We start from the raw sequence: 18,207 nt of genomic DNA on the forward strand, positions 1-18,207 counted from the left end.
GTTGGAATTGCACAGTGAAACCAGTCTATAATAAGACCACTAGGTATACCAGTGTGAACAGTGAAAGCCAAAGAGGCTTCACTCTTTGCAAAGAACTACAGGCAAATAAGGATGCTAAAAGCAGAAGCCATATTCTCCCTAAGGGAAGAGCACCCCAAGTGGCTATCTAATACTAAAGGTCAGCACGGAAAACATACATACAGGTAACATTATACAAATCAAGACGGTTGTACATAGAAGTATATATGTATATACAAAATTATATATTCCTGCAATAATAATTAATGAAAAGAGGGATTATGACTTTAAAAAACAAGGCATGAAGGTTTATATTGGAGATGTTTTAAGGAAGAAATGTTATAATTATAACACCTAAAATAAAAAGTAAATCACTGAGATGTCACCGAATTCTTAATTTTTAATTTTTTGTTTAGCTATCTATTTACTTTTAATGTGTGTGTGTGGTGTGTGTGTGTGTATGCGTGTCTTTGTGGTGTGTGTGATGTGTGTGGTGTGTGGTGTGTGTGTGTGTGTGTACATATGTGTGTGTGTGCTGTGTGTGTGGTGTGTGTATGTGTGTGTGATAATGTGCATTTGAGTGCCAGTGATTATAGAGGCCAGATGCATTGGATAGTCCTGGAACTAGAGATGTAGGCTTTAGTGTCCCGCCTGACACTGATGCAGGTAATGGTCCTCTGTGAGAAAAGTATGCACTCTTAGGCAGTGCTCCATCTCCCCAGCCCCGACTGTGTTCCTTTGATTCACCATACTGCATTTCTTCCCTTGTTGAAGAAAAGAATCAAGATGGAAATATTAACTTAAGGTGATTCTGTTAAATTATACTAGCATGTTGTGTAACTTTAAGCTAATCATTCTCTTTTCAGAAATAAAATATTTTCAGACAAAAGTAAAATACTGTAATATGATCTGAATCATAAAACTAATTTATATAACATTTTTTGCTATTTGGAGTTTGTGAGATCAAAAGATACTTTCTGAGATCACTATGTAACAAGAATAAATTAATAAAAAATTAAAAAATATATTTGCAACCTAAATCTCAGAAATTCTTTTTTTTTCATTTTTTCTCCTTTATTAATTTATTCTTGTTACATCTCAATGGTTATCCCATCCCTTGTATCCTCCCATTCTTCCCTCCCTCCCATTTTCCCCTTATTCCCCTCCCCTATGACTGTTCCTGAGGGATTACCTCCCCCTGTATATGCTCATAGGGTATCAAGTCTCTTCTTGGTAACCTGCTGTCCTTCCTCTGAGTGCCAGCAGGCCTCCCCCTCCAGGGGACATGGTCAAAGGTGAGGCACCAGAGTATGTGAGAAAGTCATATCCCACTCTCCACTCTACTGTGGAGAGTGTTCTGCCCATTGGCTAGATCTGGGTAGGGGTTTAAGGTTTACCGCCTGTATTGTCCTTGGCTGGTGCCTTAGTTTGAGCGGGACCCCTGAGCCCAAATCTGCCTATCATAATGTTGTACTTGTAGGCTTCTAGGACCCTCTGGATCCTTCTACTTTGCCATTCTCCCATGCTTCTCTCATCTAGAGTCCCAATAGAATGTCCTCCCCTCTGTCTCAGTTTCCTGGTAAGTGAAGGCTTTTGTGGGACATGCCCCTTGGGCTAATATGCAGATATAAGTGAGTATATACCATTTGAGTCTTTCTGCTTCTGGGTTAACTCACTTATTATGATCATTTCTAGCTCAATCCATTTATCCACAAATTTCGGGAATTCCTTGTTTTTAATAGCTGAATAGTATTCCATAGTGTATATGTACCACAGTTTCTTTATCCATTCTTCTATTGAGGGACACTTAGGCTGTTTCCATGTCCTGGCTATTATGAATAAGGCTGCTATGAACATGGTTGAGCAAATATACCCAGAAAATGCTCCAGCACACAACAAGAAAATTTGCTCAAAAATTCTTTAGATCTTTTAGAAGAAGTGTGTCCATTTAGGTTTCAGAAGACAAGAAACCACACTATTATTTACAAATAAGCTGACTAGTTAAGAGTATATATGACTTGTTAGCATGCAGGTTTATTCATGATAGAAACAGTATTAGTATAGCAGATAAATACACTGCTGTGCAGAACAGAGAGCAGAGAGAATGGGGACACAGGACAGAGAGAGAGAGAGAGAGAGAGAGAGAGAGAGAGAGAGAGAGAGAGAGAGAGAGAGAGAGAGAGAGAGAGAAATAATCTTGCTACACTAATTGAAAACTAGATGGAAAGTAGCAATCCCAAGATGAAAAAAACACTCTATGCACAGAAAGAGTAAATGCAGATGCTGTTGAGATTCAAGAAAAAAAAATTTTATGACAGAAAAAGAGAGCACAAGAGAATATCAGAAGGTGCAGGGAGTACGTTTTCACTAAGAGTGACATGAAGCAATTTGGTCCCTTTTTTCATACACATTTACAGTGCACAATCAAGAAAGCTAACAGAACATTTACTTAATTAGGATGCACCATTAATTTTAGTGTCTTTTGAACTCTGAAGGCCTTTCACCTCTTTAATGAAAATAAAGAGAAGCTGAACTATTTGATTGCTAATTCTCTCAGTATCTCTAAGTCTCAATAATGCTTGTATCTTTTCTGCTCAAGAAACAGATACCTTGTTGGGGGAATGAAAATCAGTCCTTCACAAACATCTTCCAGTTTTGGTTCTGTGGAAAAATTATGAATTTATAGAGAAAAATGTTTTTAAAAAGTATATATAAAATTCATTCCATATTTATGGAAAAGGAATAATTCTAAAAGACTATTTGACAAAAATGTATTGATCATTTATTCAACATCACCTGTAAATAATATCCTGTGGAAGAAATAGGATTTAAAAAAAAAAAGTTTAAGACAGGATTTCTTTGTGTAACAGTCCTAGCTGTCCTGGACTCACTCTGTAGACCAAGCTAGCTTTCAACTCACAGAGATCCACCTGCCTCTGCCTCCCTAGTGCTGGCATTAAAAACATGAGACAACATGCTAGGCTAAGAAACAGAATTTTTAGTGTTACGAGGATATAAAATAGTATTTTAGTTCTAGTTGGAGAATAAGGTAAGTACATTGTTTAATATGATCAACTTTTACTCTATTCTGTACTTCACCTACTTTTTAAATAATACTTTTTTAAGTAAAGAAAACAAATGTTTCTGTCATTTGTGTTCCAACTGCTTCCTAAGGGGGAAAACGCAAAAGGAGACAATTAAAGATAAAACACTACGTAAAATACAAAAATTAACAAAAATCAATCCATCAACAATTAGAGGAAGTAATAACCCTAGCATAAAACATTACTGTTTGTGTAAGCATTTGAATTTCCTTACCCGTAACTTCGAACCATAGCTAAGACTCTAATGAGAAATAGCTGGAGTAGAGTAGGAGCTTTGTGCTACATAAGGTGAATGCTAAAATAAGAACTTAAAGTTCTTGTATTTCTTTGCTTCTTTGGAAAGAGTTCAGATAAGTTTCTCAAATGGCTTTGGTGTTCTGTTTCCCATGACTTCAGTGATATAATCAAGTTCACTGGAGCCTCATCAGGAGCCTCAACGGAGTATCTTGGCTCAGCAGTCCATTAAGTCTTTACCCTTTGGGTTGCACTGGGAAAATGTGGATCAAAATGAGTAGTTTTAAGAGAAATGATGGACATTTAGAGTCCACTAGGCCGACCATTCACAGAACCACACGTAGATACAAAGAGTGCTTAACAATTCAGTTCTTCATGTCTGGAATGTTTAATGTGATACAGAGGAAGCAACATACTATGTTGATTTGATCATACCAGGGAATTTTTCTACATGATTAAATACTCAGATTGATTGTTCAATGTAGAGTGAGGAGTTTACAGATTCTTCTGTGAATAAGTCAGACTGGAAGTTTAATAAGTGAGGCCAGGTAGCAAGTGAAAAGCAGATCATCCTATCTCTAAGCTAATAGTCTGTGTGGATATTTACTTTTTAAACAAATGGATATCTGTCTTACTTGATTATGTTCACATCATGTCTTTGTGTTATTCAACTGAATATCCATACCAAAAAAGAAAAAACAGACACGCAAAGTTAATCTAGATATTGACACTATATATTTTACAAAAAGAATTGCTCAAAATAGATGATGGACTTAAAGTAAAATGCATAAACTATAAAAGTATTAGAAAACAGCATAAATAAATATCTAGATATTTTGAGTTTAGAAAATATTTCTATATAATGAATACATAATTCATCAATAACAGTAAGTTGACAATCATTAATACTGAAAGCCCTTAACTGCAAATGATAGTTGAGCTGTGAAAGGATGGCCTTAGACTTGGAGAAAGGAATTCCAAAACATGTTTATGAAAGAAGACTGGTACTAAAATATACAACTATCATAAAACACAGTAATAATAAAGAACATCATCTGAAACTGGACAAAGATTTGAATAAACCTTTCAAAAATCCTAAGATTGATAGATAAGCTACTGGTTTCTTTTCTCCTTTAGTCTGACTGTAAATTCAGATCTTCCCTTCTCAGAGATCTCATGGCCTGCAATCAAATCTCTTTTGTTAAGACAGATAACAGAGGCCTTAGCAAAGACTCAAATCAGAAATTAAATTTTACCCAGATCTAGCCAGTGGACAGGACATTCTCCACAGTTGAGTGGAGAGTAGGGTATGACTTTCACACGTACTCTGGTGCCTCATATTTGACCACGTCCCCTGGATGGGGAGATCTGGTGGCACTCAAAGGAAAGATAGCAGGCTACCTTTTGTAAAGAACCAAAAGAAGACAAGCTGAAGAGAGAAAAAGTGATTGGTGAAGTTGAAAGCTGGAGCTGATGCCTCCCTGTGGAAAGAAAAACAGCTACAGGTCTCATTTTCTAGACACTACTGTTTGATGCTTTCAAATGTCAAGAGTTTATTCTACAAGGAGATTCCTCTCATGGCTTTTAGGTGTCTGAGACACCCTATCCCGTTATGAATGAGAAGACTTACTTGGTTCTGATCTATAGACCTAAGGGTTCCTATAGAAAGTAACTTCTGACAGGTCTAAGATGAAATCTCATAGTCATTTTGATTTCCATTTCCATGATGACTAAGGGGGATGATGACTCTCAGCCAATAGAGAATCCTCTGCTGAGAATTCTCTTTATCGCCTTTTAAATTGGATTAAACCCCTACCCAGATCTAGCCAATGGTCAGAACATTTTCCACAGTAGAGTGGAGAGTGGGATATGATTTTCTCACATACTTTGGTGCCTCACCTTTGACCATGTCCCCTGGAGGGGGAGACCTGGTGGCACTCAGAGGAAGGATAGCAGGTTACCAAGAAGAGACTTGATACCCTATGAGCATATACAGGGGGAGTTAATCCCTCTCAGGAATAGTCATAGGGGAGGAGAATAAGGGGAAAATGGGAGGGAGGGAAGAATGGGAGGATACAAGGGATGGGATAACCATTGAGATGTAACAAGAATAAATTAATAAAAAAGGAAAAAAATAAATTGGATTATTTGGTTAGTCTGTGTTTAATTTCTTAAGACCTTTATATATTTTTGGATATTAGTCTCTGTCAGATATGGGGTTGGAGAAGATCTTTTCCCATTCTGGAGGCTGGCATTTTGTCCTATTGAAAGAGTCCTTTGCCTTATAAAAGCTTTGTTTAAATTAGTGCCTGAGATGTTGGTGTTCTCTTCAGGAAGCTGAAAACTAAGCTGGGCCCATAAGGGCTTACAGAGACTTAACCACCAACCAAAGAGCATGCAAAAGCTGGAGATAGACCCACTACACATATGTAGCAGATGTTCCACTTGGTCATCATGTGTGTCCCCTAACAATAGGAGTAGGGTCTATCTCTGTCTCTGTTGCCTGCCTTTGGATTCCCTTCCCCTAGCAGACCTGCCATTTCTGGCCTCAGTGAGAAAAGATGCTGTTATTCCTGCTGCTATGTGAGGTTACAGGATGGGTTGGTACTCCTTGGGAGCCTCCTCTTCTCTGAGAAAAAGAAGATGGAGGAATTGGGAAGGGGGCATGAGTGTGGGATTAGGAGGAGAGGAGGAAATGGTACCAGATCAGGTATAAAATGATTAAACAAAAAATAAATGAAAAAAAATTTCTTAAACCAAATGATAGGGGTAAAACCTAGGATAACTTGAAGACTAGTTACAGAGAAAGTAAGATTAAAACAATAGATGCTCACTAAGAAAAAATATTTTACACGGAACTTCCCTCTATAATAAAGAATTCTTGGACTTTAAAATAGTAGTAATAACAAGAAAGAAGTTCATAAGTATATACCCACCATAAAGTGTATTGAGAGGCTAGATAAGTATTTTCGTGTGAATAAGCAATTGATGAAAATGTTCACAGGGTTATAAAATATGTATTTGCATACAGTTCATGTTTGCACAGTGCTTGGGAGTCATCTCCATGTAAAATGTTATTCTTTCTCATAGGCGCAATCATGTGATCATTCTGAATGAATGCCACCTTGTTGGGAACTTGCACTCTTCTGTGTCCAAGAACACTAAGTCTTGCAGTCATTTCAAGAGGTAATTCTTTAAGAAAGTTTTCTAGGTATTTCAGTATGTTCACAAGTCAGTCATCAAATACCTTAACATTTGTTATCGCATATAAAGTGACTCTTCCAGAAGCTCAGGAAAAAGTGTAAACAAACCTGCTTTCTTTCTTTCCCGACATGTTCTGTGAAATTTGTGACTTAGGTCATGAGGCATAAATAAAAAATGAAGGAATGGTATGAGATATTTGCTTCTTGGCTCATAAAGGTTTGCTAGGGGATTGATGACAGCTTCCTTAAGCAGACATATTTGTTATTAACCAGCCCTGACAACATATGCTGTGAAATTTGCAAGAATAACATTTTTGGATAAGCTGCTCTTAGAAGATGTTTAGAATTTGTTTAAGAATGTGATCCACAGGAAGGGAGGGAGGGAAGGAGAGAGAGAGAGAGAGAGAGAGAGAGAGAGAGAGAGAGAGAGAGAGAGAGAGAGAGAGAGAGAGAGAGAGAGACCTGTAGAGCAGCTCTGGCTAGAACTCAATTTCTCCAGCCCTTCTTTGGGAAATGGAGATGTGGGGGTGGTGACTTTTTAAAAGTCAAAGACAGTAACACTGCAGAGGGAGATGCCTATTACACTCCATCTCCAATCCAGGCATCGACCATGGTGAATCTGACTCCTATAAGTTTCAGATGGGATCAAAGTACAGAATGGCAGATGGGTGCAAAGATTGAGAAGTATCTGAACTTTACTTGTGGTAGTCTTCCATAATAATTCATGTTATAGCAGCCAGCATTTTGCCATACAGTCTTGATTGGCCTGATAAACACTATAAAATTGAGGTGGCTTCAGTTGCAACCATCTATATCCATGGCCTTAAAGATAGTAAGCCTTGCTATAAGCAATGCCTCCAGGTATACCAATAACTGATTGGTAATTCTCATGTTTCTTATATTCCCTATGATGTTAAAAATTATTCGATCATCATGTTTTATGATGAGGAATGGAAAATTACTTGTCAATGGCCTCAAAGAAACTAAGCTTGGCATATTGATAAAGAAGTTGTTCCTGGTCCTTCATCAAGGATCTCTGGAACTCAATCTGTAATTTAAAAAGAGTAATATTGTACTCTAAAACAAAGTAACAAAGTGGATGAACTTCATAGGTTTCTGAGTTTTCATGATGAGATCATAAAGGAACCTCAGGCCCTTTTATGAATATATTTCTATTTATTTTCTAAGTGATGCCAGTATTTTCATCTAATGTATTTATTAAGAAGTATTTACATCATTATAGGAGACAATAGGAAATAAGACTATATATCATATGAATGTTGCTATATTAGATTCTGTTTAACTCAAATATCATTTTTTGAGTTTTAATATTGAGAACTGTATTAATATTCTTTCTAAACCATACTTTCTCTATTCCTATTCCTCTCATTTACTCACTTTCTCCCTCTTAAAATTTTGATCTCTTCTTTCTTTCTTTCATACATATATGTATGGATGTGCGTGTGTCCCTATGTGTGACTCCATTTCTCCAATTAATTTGATCATATTTATATGTATTTAGTACTGATTACCTGATATTAGATAATATATCAAGAGAAAACTGATTCACCCCATATTAGTATCCATAAATTGCCTGTGGCTGTTTATCTAAGGGTGACGCTTTGTGAGATGTTGTCACATCCATGCTGGATCGTTGGTTGATCTTGTCATTATGCAAGGCTTGTTCAGGTGACCATATGTTAAGATTGCATGAGTTCACCTTTCTGTCATATACAGAAGACACATACTAATCACAAGTATTCTCATCCTCTGTCTTTTACAATCTTTTTACATCTTATGTAATGTTTTCTGAGCCTTGGGTATTGGATTTACATTGAAGGAGCATTATTTGGAGCAAGGTCTGGGTACTGGCATGCCGCTTATTCTATCCATTGTGACTAGTTGTGGATTTCTATGATGAGCTCCTCTGCTTTCTCTAAAGAGAAACTTCTTTGATGAAGACATTAAACTATACATTCTGTGGAAATAAGTATAGGTAATGTGGCAGTTTGAAAACCTATGTCCCCCACAGACTTATGTGTGTGAATGCTTGGCCTATAAGGTGCGCCACTATTAGGAGGTGTGGTCCTGGTGGAGGAAGTGCATCACTGTGTGGGTGAGTTTTGAGGTCTCCTATGTTCAACATCAGTGCAGTGTCAAACTCAGGTCTCTTCTGCTGCGTTTGGATTAAGATAGAGAAATCCCAGCCCGCTCTTCAGTCCCATGTCTGCATGCACACTGCCATGCTTCCCACCATGTTGATGATGGACTAAAGATTTTAAACTAAAAAATGCCCCCAAAATAAGAGTTTTCCTCTATAAGAATTGACCGGTCATGATTTCTTTTCACAGCAATAAAAGCCAAACTACAACAGATATTTAGAAAACAGTTGGTAATTTCCCTGGATTTTAAAAGGGGTCATAGTAGTATCTTCTCTATGTTCTATGACCTCTCAAACAAAAAGCAGGCCTAGATGTTTGTAGTAGCCTCCTTCTGCTGTAGAAAGAAGCTTCTTGGATGAACAGTTAGAGCTGCATTGACTTTCAGGGAAAGGGGAGTCCTCACTAACTATTGATGAAATTGCAAATACGTACAGATACTCTGGAAATAAGTGTGGAGAATTCACAAAAAGATAAAAGTAGATCGTCATGGCTCTATTATATCATATGCCCAAAGGACTCAACATTCAATTCCTTATGTACTTACACTGCCATGTATTTTGCCTCTTTGTTCACAATACTTAATAATTGGAAACAGCCCAAATGTTCTTTAATTAATGAACGGATAATGAAAATATAGCATAAGTACAAATCAAGTTCCATTCAACTACCAAAGAAAAGCAAAATCATGAAATTTGTAGGTACAAAGACAGAACTGGAAAAAATATGCTGAATGAGATAGCACAGGCCCGTAAAGACAAATAGCACATATTTCAATCTGGTTTGTGGACCATGGTCCTAAATCTTTAGATGGGAGTACATCACCAGCAGTAAATAAAATAAAATGGAATGGAGAGATTTCTAGACAGGCAGTTAGACAACAGGTGCTGTGAATTTAGGAAGGAAAACAAGAGGGAGGGGCAGTTTAAGGAGGTAGGCAGAAGGGCAATGCAGAAGGAAGGAATGACAAAGTTATGAAGAAGACTAAAGATGATTGAAAAAGCCATAGACAAGTATATTGTTTTAATTTTAGTTAAAATACACATTTATATTTTATATAAAATTATGACAATTGAGGTAGTAATGCCATGGACTCCCTAACAAAATCCCCAGTGCAAAGCTTGGGGGAACTCTTTTCAAGGCGTTGTTTAGAGAGGTCCAAGAGCCACTCCCCACAAAAGAGATGATGCTGTTGCTATTGCCCTTGGATGCCTCTCAGACCTTGATGGTGAGTCCCTATTATAGAGACACTGAACACTTTGGAGGCATGACTTGGAGAAATCCAGGTGGAAGTGACCAGGACCCTCTTCCCTGAGGACCAGCTCTCATAGTACCAGAATGTGCTGTGCAGGATGCCACAGGAGAAGAAAAATCAATAGTGTTGAGCTTGAAACTAATGGGTGAAACAAAATAGTGGCTGCAGACTACAGAGGGATGCTGGGAAACTGCTCTGTGGCAATTCCATTTTGCACGTGTTTGTCCCACCTCTTTCTTGGCTACCTTCAATTAATTATGTTTTTCCAGATACCAAAAATTTTAGTCCATTTTGCCAAATTTTCTTCTGTGATTTTATGGTGCTAGTTAAATTATTATTATTTTTTTGTACATTTAAAAGGACAATAAAAGTTTTCACCTTGTCCAAAGAAAGAGAGAAAGAAAAAGAAATACTCAATCTTGACCTGATAGACTGTGATCATGTGGTGGGGGAGGAAGCACCCTTCTTTCAGAGGTCTAGGGGAGGGAAATAGGCTGAAAGAGCAAGGGAGATAGGCGGGGGTTGGGAAGGTACAAGTGAGAGAATAACAATCAGGATGTAATCAGAATAAATTATTCAAAAAATAAATAAATAAGAGGTCATTGAAACACAACAAGCACATCTATTACAATAGCAAAATTGAAATAAAACAAAAAACAAACTGTGAGAGTATATAAAATAAATGTAATTTTTTCTTGCTGGTGAGTATGCAAAGTGGCAGTCACTTTTGGACAGCAGTTTGGCAAACTCTCAGGAAGTTCACTACAGTCTCATGATTCAGTTCACATTCTTTGGTATTTTCACAAGTAGCTTAAATACCTGCACAGAAAATACCTGTGGCAATTTTTCCCAATTGCTACAATTTGGCAGCACTCAGGTATCCTTCAAAATGTGAGCAGAGAAGTATGCCATCTAGATCCAATATTATATAATGCAGTGAGAAAATAAGTGGGCCACCAAGTTAGATAATATATGGAGAAAACTAAAATAATTTTTTGTGGGAAGGAGATATACTATTTAGTCACAAATATATGCCAATTTGGAAAAGACAAAACTACAAAGACAGAAGAACTGGCAGAGATTGGTAGTTGAGTTTGGTGGTAACAGTGTGAGAGAATACTACACACAGGTAGACCTCGGGAAATGCTTAACTGTCCAGTGGCTAATTCTTGCTCCTCATTGTTTTTGGTGAACTAGCCACACTTTAGAGAACATCATTTCTTAAAATATAATGTTGCTTTTAAAACCTACCATCACTTGCTATTTCTCCCGTGCCCACAAAAACTCTCTAGTTCATCCCCATGTAATCAGATTTGGCATGGAATTATTTTTTAATTGCATAGTCTTCTGTGTACCATGTGTATGCACAATGCTTGTGGAAGCCAGAAGCATCATCGGATTTCCTAGAGGTGGAGATATGTATGGTTGAGAGCCTCCATGAGAGTGTTGAGATTCCACCCAGGTCTCTTGGAAGGACAGCCAGTGAGTGTTCATAACTCCTGAGCCATCTCTCTATTCCTTCAGATGGAATTCTTCTAAGGTCCATTTCTTGAACTGTTTTATAATTAGATGAGCTTCTTGAGATTTTATTTTCTTTCTGATACTGTTTTTGTCTAGTTGCCTCCAAATAGTTGTCTTCAGACTTTTTCTTTGCCACCTTTCAGAGTCCATATCCGGAAATCCTGTTTTTTTTTTTTTTTGAAGGTTTGTTTGTTTTTATATTTGTGTGTGTGTGTGTGTGTGTGTGTGTGTGTGTGTGTGTCTGTAATGTGCTTTCTTTAAATCTTCATTTTCTTTTCTTAGAAAAGTTGAAGAAACCTTTCTCTTAGCACAGTTACACAGAACTTGTCCAACTGCCTTTGTTCACAAAAGCAGTACATTCTAAGACATCTCTTTTATTATTATTATTATTATTCTTTTCTTAAATATACATTTATATTATTACACACATATACAATAAACAACCTACATCAAGAAGAACCACAAAACAATGAAGAAATATATAGATGTTTTGGCTATTTGTATTTGGCAACCTTGAAGGAAACATCTTTCCTATATTGGTGTGTCTAAAATTCTGAATGTAAAACCATGTCTATCATATCTTTATCAACTTAAAATATCTAGTGAGACCTAAAGTTATCTTAACCCCTAAACAACTAAGCTTAATTTCAAAACTAAACTGTCTGGTCCTCAATCTTATCAGAGACTTGAGAAGGAATACAATTAATTAGCTTAGTAGACAGGAACTTCTGGTTAGCAGCTTCCAAAATGAGAAAATGACAGACAATTTGCTGCCTGCACAGTCACCAAAATCTCTCTATAACACTGGAGCATCATCTTACTTGGTGGTATCATTAAAAAGATTTCGGGAAGAATCCATGGTGTGTCTCTTTCTATCAGAGTATGTACACAAACATGGAAGGAATTTATTGATAAGATGGTTGTAAATTCCTTATACAACTGTAGGGTTTTGCTGCTTATACTAACTTGTAAATGTTGGTAGAGGCTTGAATTTTAGCTATTTTTTTCATTTTCTCAAAATTCTATGCAGTTGTCCCTCAATTTCTTCATCAAATATTCAGCTCAAAAATGCTTGATTGTCTAATTAAATCACTTTTGTCAAATCTAATTGAGTTCTACAAATTGTAATCAAAGTGCTATAACTATTCGTATATTTGTTCACACTATTGTACATTGTCACATAATACAATTAAAGATTTGAAATTACTAATATGAGAGCAAATCCTTTCAGTATTTGCTGAATTCATGTAAAGAAAATAAGCTTACTTTTATTCTGATAAAAATTAGTTTTCTCAAATATTATAAAAGAAAATCTAGTTATTATCATGTGATATTTCTAATTCTGTTAAAACTTCTTTATTTTAGTTTGGTCCTCACTTTCATTACACATATACCGCAAATACTTTATCATAAATATTCTTATGTGTTTGGTCAACACTGGATATCTCAGAGTTGTCATACTTCAATAAAACAATTAATTATACATTAAACTTCTTTTATAGTACACCATATTTTGTTTACATTAATATATTGAAAACAATTATCCTAAAATAAAATAAAGGAGATATTGATAATGAGGGATAGGCATTTTTATTTCCAGTGTGTAAACACCACATATCAAGGAGTAATGTCTTTAGGATTGGAGTTACAGACAATTGTGAACAACCCTGTAGGTGCTAAGAACTGAATACAAATACTCTGACAGAACTGCCAGTGCTCTTAAACATTGAGCCAACCCTCCAGCCCTCACTAGTTTTTACTAAATTCTTTATTTTAAAGAAGTTATACAAAAATTTTCAAATATGTACTTACGTTGTTTGCAAAAGTAAAAAAAAATATTTGTTCATTAGTTCTAATATACTGTTACAGAACATGAGTTGGTAATACTAAATTTTATCATCACTACTTTATAGAAAAAAAATGCCTGACAATTCAAAGGGCAGATACAAATACCTCTACTTGAAAATTGATACATGAACACTGAAAGGATTGTGATATTTTAATGGGTTCATAATAGTTAAACCACTGATTCTTTGTATTAACAAGTCTTTATGTATTTAATAGTGAGCTTATGTTTAAATAAACAACCTCTTCCTAAATGCTATTAGTAAAATTTATCTTCAGTAAATAATTGGCGAATAGGCAATAGTGAACATGATTCATTGTTACATTGAAATTCAGAAAAATAGGCACTTATTTATTCTGTTACAAGGGTGTTCTACCCTAACACTTTCTTCAATACTGATTTTGTGTCAAATTGACCAAAGGAGAGGCAGCAGGGAGGAAAAAGACAGATCTGAGGAAAAGCCTCCATGAGGTCCAACTGTAAGGATTTTCTCAGTTAGTGATTAATAGGGGATATCCCACCCCATTTTGATTCATATCATCCCCTGGGCTGATAGCCCTAGATTCTCTAAAAAAAAAACATGTGGAATAAGCCAGGGGAACCAAGCTGGTAAGTTGCACCTATCCATGGCTTCTACATCAGTTCTGGCCTGACTTCTTTCAATATGAACAACAATTTGGAAGTCTAAGCCAAATAAACCCTTTTCTCCTCCAACTTGCTTTTTGGTCATAGTGTTTTGTCATAGTGAGATAATCCCTAAGACAACAAGTTCTTTTTATTCTCTAGAGGCAATAGAAAGCATTTGGACATTGTCATACTATTGTATGTCATATAATATAGCTTAGGATTTTGCTTCTCCTCTACTGTTCAATAAAAGCTTGAATAGAACCATGTCTTTTCAGATCTTGAAACAATCAACAGAGTTAAATTGGACCAAGTACATAATGTATCAGTGTGTTAGTGTGATAGGGATGTCATAGCAAATTAGGACATTTTGGAGGGTTTAAATAACAGGTAGTCTATGTCTGAAAAATACATAATGTTAAGTTCCCAATTTGATCAGTTACTGGTAATACTTTTCTTATAGGCTTGAGGCTGTCACACACACACACACACACACACACACACACACACACACACACACACACACACACTCTATACACAAACATATGTGGTTGTCATCTTTGTACACTCCTTTTCCACTTGATTCTCCACATCCTCTCCATTCTATTTTTACTTCATACAAAGGGTTAGTTTTATTGAATGGGTCTAGGCATTTATGACCATAATAAGATTTGTAAAGCCCATTTCTACAATATGGTATCTCAGAGAGCTAGAATTTCGACATATGTGATATATGAGGCAACATTTCAGCACAATGTTTATTTGTCCATCTTCCAGAAAATGACAATTTACCATCTTATTTGAGTTTAGAGTCTTTATATTCTCCTTTCTCTTTTAAGAGTAAACGATATTTTAACAGAGTATTTGGCAGAGAAAGCTCAATAAAGAAACTGTTTTACATTAAAACTCCCTTTAAAAATTATACACGGACATTAAGGAAATCAGGAAAATGAGTGCTTGGTACATTAAGTTAGTCAACAAATTCTATGTAGTTATTTTGGGACAACAGCCGGAGAGTGTCTCAACTATGTCTTCCTTCCTGGAACAATGTCTGACATACAAGAGTCATTAAATGCACTAATTTCTAAGTAGTATTATATTATTCTCATTTTCTTTTACTATTTTCTTCAAAGTTACTTAAAATCTTTCATATAATTAGTATAATACCTATAATGCTTATTTGTTGAAATGCTTATTGGTTACTTACTATTGGAAACCCATTTCCATGGGTGAAGAATTCTCACAAAAAATCACTGATTTGGAATTAGACAATCTATAAAGTTGTTTGGTACTATACCAGCATAAATTTTAGGTGGGTAATCAGATGCACACACCTAGGGATTTAAATTACTTACCCAAAACACAAATAACAACAAATAGTAAGGGATTCCTTTTTGAGTTAGCAGAAGGCATCACAGTATCATCTCACTTTCAGTACTTCTGGTAGCAGAAGTAACAGAAGCAACCTTAGCATCAATGCCATGCAGAAATGATGTCATATGTCCTGTAGTATAGGAGTCTCAAATGTACAAGGAACAGATCAGGAGGTTACCAACACTGTCACCATACTGGGATCCCTTAAACACCTTTTTATCATTGCTGTTTAAAAAGTTATTTTTACTCTAGTTATATGTCACTTTAAAGAATCCTTGAGCTAATAAGACCCTTCCAGTAGACATAATCTTCTGCTACAATGAGCCACAGTTGTTTCTAATACCTATTTGTGGAAATCTTATTAAATTATAACTACAAAATGTGTCATACCATCATATATATCCCTTGGGCAGGAATGTCCAGGTACTGTACCTTTGAGGACAGTGTCAGAAAGTTCTGCCCATTTGTAAGCTAAACACCTGATATTACCATTTGTTTGTTTGTTTGTGGTTTTCCAGGCTTAACTCCTTCTGAGTATTCCCATTTGAGTGACACCACTATTATCGACACAACCAGATTTCAAACTTGAATAACCTTTTTTTTCTCTTTAATAGCTCCAGATGCATCCATGCAGTAAACAACTCAATTGTGATCACTACTTCATCTAAGCAATCAAAGTTTCTCATTTAGAGTATTGCACAGATCTCCTTTCTGCACCTCAACCAAATTTTCTACAATGTAAACACAGTTATAACTTCAAAAGTTAGATAATGATATCACTACTGCCTTCTTGGGATTCTTCAGTTTTATTATGATTTTTCAATGTTCAAAGGAATAAGTAAAAGCTCAAGCTCTAACTTCTTGCTCCCATCACTCAAGACAATACTTTAGTCTTATTTTATCTGCCAGGCTTTCATATTCTTCATGTTTTTTACACAGGCTATTTGTCCTGCCAGAAGTCACTACCATTGCAGGTACATCTGCTTTATTTCTGCTCATCTTTTATACACAGATCAGACTTACCTCTCTGGTAGACAGTCTACATCTTCAAATAAGCCAAATTCCTCCCACAGACCTAACATTTATAGTCACACCAGTCATGTACAAAGAAATCACACACCAACTACTTACTACATAAGAAAATCAATTAGGTTTTCAAGTGGGTTTTAATTAGGTTGATATAGCTGCCCTTTGACATTTATACTCTAATATGAATGATCAATGTGTCCATTGAGTAAGATATAACTACATATGCATGTGTACAGAATCAGGAAAATAAGAAATGTTCTCCAAATATCTATAAATATTGAGGTAAAGGCACAATAATAACATTAATGCCTTCTTGTCAATTCTACATAAACCTAATATCAAGAAAAAACATAATTTTCTTTTGAATAATATAATATAGTTTATTTTCAAATTTCTACTATGAACTAGAGAATCACTATCCTTATCACATAGAAAATAATGTTAAAAATCAAGGACACAAAATACTGGGCCTCTTCCCATTGCAATTTACAGACAAAGGTGTTCTGGTAGGGACAGGAGATACTATTTGACCAATGCACATGGAGGAATCTCAAAAAAAGATGGTATTGACATAAGGAGTAAGGAATCTCACCTTTGTACTGCTATCTTTCCAGGTTTTGAGAGGTTGTTGCGTGACACTCTTTTTGCGAAGATGTATACACATATCTACTCATCCTAGATTGGGAATCAAAGGGTAAAGAAAAGTAACAGTGTAATCCAGCTCAAACATGGTGAACTAATGAGTTTATCAGAGTTACTTATAGGAATATAAGGAAATCCTACAACTTAGGCGAGCATGGTTAGCTCACTGGCAGCCATCATGGAGACATTTGCCTGATTGGCAGATATTTCCATGGGTTAGGAAATTTCTTTCCTGCCAGGAAGTTGGTGATAAAATAACCTTAAAGCAGAGAATTGTCAATCTGCTAAATTCCAGAGACTTCTGGGCTATGTGGTCTATTTCCTGCCTGACTTAAAATGAACCTCCCCTCTAGAATGTCCTGAGTTGTAGCTATCTTTCCTCTGAATACTATGTCTCAATTTGGAGGGTATGACTACAAAAAGGGGTAAAGTGGCCCATCTTAGTATGACAGAGTCAAGATACAACAGCAGAACAGAGAACCTGGGCTTTATCCTACCACCAGTCAGATAGCTATAAGTGAATATTAGCCACATAGTATGGGGTAAATACATACCATACAATGCCTAAAGATACTAAATAACAAAGAGAGCCTTAGGGAGAATGCTTTATTCTCATTCAGATGGGCAAATTGAATAGACACCAGAAGCAGTTGAAAAGAAGGAACAGTTTTTGTGATGAAATATTATGATGGCAAATCTGGGCCCAGAGGTTCTGCTCAAACTATGGCACCAGGCAAGGACAGTATGTGCAGTAAACTTCGGCCCCTATCCAGATTTAGCCAATCTGCAGGACATTCTCCACAGTTGAGTGGGAAGTGGGGTCTGACTTTCACACGAACTCTGGTGCCTCATATTTGACCATGTCCTCTGGATGGAGAGGCCTGGTGGCACTCAGAGGAAGGATAGCAGCCTACCAAGAAGAGACTTGATACCCTATGAGCATATACAGGGGGAGAAGGTCCCCTTTAGTCACAGATATAGGGAAGGGGAGTAAGGGGAAAATGGGAGGGAGGGAGGAATGGGAGGATACAAGGGATGGGGTAACCATTGAGATGTAGTATGAATAAATTAATAAAATATGTTTTTAAAAAAGAAAAGAAGGAACAGGAAGGGAACCTACGATAAAAGTCCTCTGAAAGACTCCACCCAGCAGGGCGTCAAAGCAGATGCTAAGACTCTCAGCCAAACTTCTGGGTGG

The sequence above is a fragment of the Acomys minous genome, assembly GCF_964271855.1.
Source record: "Acomys minous genome assembly, chromosome: 1".
NCBI lineage: Eukaryota > Metazoa > Chordata > Mammalia > Rodentia > Muridae > Acomys > Acomys minous.